The sequence below is a fragment of the Capsicum annuum genome, chromosome 10, assembly GCF_002878395.1.
Source record: "Capsicum annuum cultivar UCD-10X-F1 chromosome 10, UCD10Xv1.1, whole genome shotgun sequence".
Lineage (NCBI taxonomy): Eukaryota > Viridiplantae > Streptophyta > Magnoliopsida > Solanales > Solanaceae > Capsicum > Capsicum annuum.
Genome location: NC_061120.1, coordinates 194,461,629 through 194,467,430, shown reverse-complemented (window position 1 = coordinate 194,467,430; position 5,802 = coordinate 194,461,629).

The window sequence follows — 5,802 nt, the reverse complement described above, 5'->3', positions numbered from 1 at the left end:
TAAAGTATTAAGCTGTGAAGTTTGAATGAATTGAAGACATAGTGTCATGATCCGAACCGAGGCCCTAGCTGCGACGAGCATCCCGAACCATGAAGGCTCGAGAGCCGTTCTAACTAACAATCATATGCATAATTCAAAAACTATAAAATGCAGAAACAAAACGGAAACATGGTCATTTTACTATTTCAACTGAGCAATGCGGACATAAGTTCAATAAAACTCAAACCATCTAATACAAGTTTGTGAAATCTTTACTACAAATGGAAACAACAATCTGTCTAAAATCGGGACAAGGCCCTCGGTCGGACCATGAACTAAAATCAAATGAGATCAACATAAGTGAACAAGAGGCCTTTTGAAGTAAGGGAGACTCACCAACTCTGAATGTCTGACAACAATCTACTGTTTAGCAGGACCTCCAGACTGGGTCTCAGAACCTGAAATACAAGGGGTCAATACAAATGTACTGGTATGCAGAGCAATCCAAAAGAGTATACTTTTAGGCAACATATGTGAGAGCAATTCATAAAATAGTTTACATACCTTACATGAAAACACATGGGCATACTTTACAGACTTTGAAACATTTCTCTGAAATTATGAACCATTTTTTATTTTACTTCTGAGCTAGATGGTACACCCTTCAAGTCTAGTACTCACGGGCTATATGGGTCTGCCATTAACTCTTTGGCCAAGCCCCCACATCCAAGTTTGCCGCAAGGATAGAGGTCCTACAAACTAGTCTAGTATACCAGTGTCTCAAGGACAAGTATACATTGGCCTCAGCCAATCATATCATCCGAATCAACAAAATTTAATTTCCAGCAATGAGCTCTTATACTCAAACGCCTTTTTTGGGTAATCATCTAATTCTCTTTAAGCCTATTTTAATATTTTAAATCATGCATCTTTCAAAAAAGTGTTCTAATAGCTAAAAACCTTTTGTAGTCTAGTCTGGTTTGAGTCTGTTATGACATTCGTCTAATTTGGTATCGTCATACCAAGACTTGCAAGTAGGATAAGTCATAAAATATCATGTTATAGTCTTTTCATTCAAAACATAATGTTTGGACCACCAAATCATTCAATTAGTACAAGAGAATTTATATTTTGAAATATGTGAAAACTTATGCAAAAATTCTCTCTTTCAATTCTTAAACATATGGTGGTCAATTACTTTGTAGCAAACCATGAAATTCTTTAAATAATCCTCTTTAATATTTACAAGCAATAAAACACCCTCTCTTCAATTTACAACCAATATCAAGTCTATATCAACAGTAAAACATTTATCTCATTCTTCAAAATATTCAATTGCACAACCCATAACATATGAAATCAAGAGGTATCGAAACAAGAGGGGGGTTTCGTCATTCATGCTCTCGATTGAACTTTACAAAATTGAAAACACATATGTATACGTGGCTATAATTCAATTCTATAAAAGGGGTTAAAGACAAACGTTTACTTTCATCAAAACAAGTTCATAATACATACTATTCAAAATCATGTCAAAACCCTCTTGTAAACATGATTATATATCTTTAAACTTGATAAAAACCATAAAAATTATGCCCAAGGAGTTTAGGATAGCCCCACATACCTTAATTGATGAAGAATTCATGAAAAGATCGAACCTTTAAGCTTGAAAAAGCAAACCCTAAGTTGTTTTTCTCCTCGTGTCTTAGAAGATGATTTAGGGATTTGACAGTGTTACAATATGTTTAGGGACTTTAATCTTGTGTAATTATGTAATATTAAAAGACCTTGTTTCCCTCAAAATAACTCAAAAATGTAGTTCCTACACCACAAAACATAGGGTTTTGGCGCCTAACCCATGGAAAACCTTAAGGTATACGGCGCCTAACCCATGGAAAACCTTAAGGTTTGTGGTACCAACTCCATTGCCAAACCTTTCCAGTGAAGGTTTGCGATGGTATGGTGATTCCTAGACATTGCCTAAGCTCTAGTTTGTAATGCCTACTTAGTTTTGAGGTCCTAAAACACCCCTAACACCTCCCACAACGTCAAAACATGATCTACCATCACTACGAGAGTCGAAAAGGTCATTTTTGATGTATTAAAAGAGTGTTACGACTACGGGATATCAAATTATCTCTCCGTTGTGATCATTCATCTCCGAATGATGGGTAGGAACTTTTTGAAGCTCTAAAAGTATGGAATGAAGTACGTAACTCACATTGAACATTTTTCCTTAACCAAATATATGAAGGCATCACAAGAGCTTCTTAATTACCCCTAGGTAAAAGTGTAAGAACGAAGCGTAATTTAATAAGGATTGACACAGAGATGACCTTACACACAATTTATAAGGATCATGAGCATCACAACATAAGGTATGAGTTTATTTGGTGATATAGGCCTGATTTACATTGGTAAAATCGTGAAATGAGATTTCGCAGGAGATAGGAATAGAATCATTCTCTACCATACAAGGTACAACAAAGAGACTTAAACTTCGAGACACTACTCATCTATACCCCAAATAGTAAATAACATACATCATCATTTCCAACTTACAATTCTTCCATCACACATCTAACCACAAGAGTTTGAGTCTCACTACATAGTACTCCTATGGTGAAGCCTAACTCAGAGAAAAAGATGCTAGCTTAAGCTATGGCAGCATATACTCTACACCCCTTTAAGAATATTACTTCAAACTATCATCATAACAAACACCCTTAGGCCTGAAATCAAGGAGTAACAACCACATAACACAGTGATTTGCATTTTTATCAATCACCACATCCAAACCTATCTTTACTATACCCACTTTATGGATCTCTCACTAAAACCAGCAAATTCAATCACTCTTACAAAGATTTTTTCCCCATACCTTCTTCCTAACTATTTCACAAAACGAAAGTTCATCTCCTTATTCCCCCCTTTACTTATAACCTTAGCTCAAGAATCACATTAAAATTTATCACATTCAAGAACATCTACTTCCCTACCTAAGACATTACTATGTCTAATACTCCATATTTCCCTAGCATAATTTAAATCCCAATACATAAGTACTCATATATAAAATTATCAAAATACCTATTATTTTTAAGTTTAGAGCCTTCTATTATGTAGGAAATTCAATTATCTATCCAACGATATAAAATTTTCCCAGATACGATAGCCGAAAAAGACGTTATGGCAATTCTAAGTTTCAGTCGTTAAACACCGTCATTTTGGTCACTAGCGGGTCGAGGAGCCTGTCTAAATGACAATTGTGAAATTCTAGTGAGACTCCGTGATTCCACCGCATCACGGTGATGTCCAATTTCCCAATTGTAACTTTCTAGTATGACTCCGTGATCATGGCACATCGCGCCAAGAGTGAATTCCCATCCAGTAAGGCACCACAATTACACTGCGTCGCGCCAAGCTTCCAGGTCCCAAGTTGTTAATTTCCAGTGAGGCTCCGTGATCCTGGTGTGTGGTGCTAGGGCCTCAAATCAAGATTTTCAGTTTTCCAGTTCCACATTTTTAATTTCTAAGCGGCTTTTTGGTCATTTTCCTAAGCTCTAAACTCACCCTAAATACGAAATTAAAGCCTATTAGGGCATTATATGCCCGTTATTCTCAAAACTACTCTTCAAAGAAGAAATTATCTCAAGAACAAATAAACCATAGCTCCCAAATACAAGGCCAAATCCCAAGAACTCACCACCAATACTCCGGAATTTAATAACCCAGGTATATTAGATGTTCATCCATGGGTTTCTTTCACCCATGGAGTCCAAGTATCTGATTTGAATTACAAAATTATGATCTTTTTAAGTTATTTTAATTTTAAATTATGATTTCACCCATGAATCACTATGAACTATGATTTTACACAATGTATAATTGAAATTATTATTGTTATTCAATTCTCCATGTTTTAATGTTACCATTCGTTGAATTAAATCTTGAATTAGTGCTATTCATGTTGAATTCATGCTATTACTACAAGTTTCATATTATTCCCATGATTTGACTAAGCTATGAACTACAAGTGTTTGATAAAATGCCTACAAGAATAAATGGTTGATAAAAGCCTTCATGCTATGTCCCTTAAGCTTTAGTGTGATTTTGCTATTTTTGCTAAGAAGTCCTGGGGGTTGTGAATACCTGGAAACTTAGCTATTTATCTATTCTTAGTATATTGCATAATAGTCTCAGAACATATTATAAGCATTATCAGAATAGTCAGATATCGTAATCAGTTAGGCTCAGAACAGTCTAGTAGTCCAGTGTCATTCAGTTGGGAGTAGGATTAAGCACCGAGCGAGTGCAAGGATGACGGCTTACCCGTCAGATAGGCAAATTTGTTAGTAGAAGTCCCTATACTCCAGAACTACGTAGCCAGCGTAGGATATAAGAAGTCACCCGTCAGATTAGGCTTGACTATCTCACAGGGGTTACCCGTCAGTTCAAGCTTGATACCCTTCGTCTTTCAGACATTATATCAGTATTATGGATCTACACAGCCAGCGTTAGTACCCGTGGCACAGTATTAATACCCTTCTAATTGGGTTTACTAGTTAAACCCTAATCAGCTTAGATTGGAGAATGTCGGTTAGATAGTATCTCCTATAGTTTTAGTCATAGTCTCAGTTACAGTCTTAGTCCAGTAATCAGTTCAAATATTCAGTCTCAGTGTTGTTTCACCAAGGCATATAGATATCAATTATTTTAGTATTCCAGTTTACAGATTTTATTCAGTTCACATTATATGCTCCGTCATACAGCCCCAGTATCTACAGATTTCATGTACCTTCAGTATTTACAGGCTTTCATACGTATGCTGTATTTATAAATTTCACATATTTGTAGTATCTACAGATTCCATGCTCTTTATTTAGTACTTCCTGATTTACATGTATATTTAGATAGTTATTATTTTTATTCATGAAACTATGCATATCAACCTACCTCATTTAGCATACCAGTATATTCAAAGTACTTATCGCATACCCTTTTCTTATGCTATGATATATTATATCATAGGTTCCGATGCCCAGTTCCTGGATTGCACCTAGACTTCTCAGACTCTTAGCAGTAGCAATGGTGAGTCCTTATATTTTGAGGATGGATTATTTTATTTTATGCTTTCGTTCTAGTAGTTAGTTGGAGTTAGTTGGGCATTGCTCCATCATATCCTAATTATTTAGTTTAGAGGCTTACAGATAATACAATCAGTTATTCAGTATTCAGACTTCAGTTGACATATCAGTTAGTTATTCAGTTATCTTAGATTTTTGATTTATTTAGACTCAGATAGTTATTTTTTCATATTCATAATTCAGTGTTTGTTTCAATCATTAAAACCTTATGGTGTAACAGTTATTCTTCCACATTTACCATTATATTATTTAGTGCTCACAGCAGGTACCGATTCATAGATTAGCTTGTGGTCCCTCAGAACTGTAAGCACCGTGTGACGCCCAGGGTGTAACTTGGTATCAAAGCCTAGGGTTGTAAAGTATCCTAGGAAGTCTGAAAGCTAGCTCAAGTAGAGTCTTGTACATGGGTTTGTAGTGCACCACACTTATGGGCAAGAGGCTAAAAGGAGTTTAGGAAAAGTTTCTCTTCTTTCAGTATTCATATCGTACGAGTGAGCACTAGGTCAAGTTAAAATCTTAGTCTAATCCTTTTCTTCCTTTTATTTACAGAACATGCCTCCTAAAATAATAATAGAAGAGGAGTAGGAAACCAGCCAGCCCTTCAGCCTGTCCAAGCAGATCCTCTGGACGAGCATGTCTCTTACGCAGAATTCAGGGCTGTGTTCACTACTCTAGC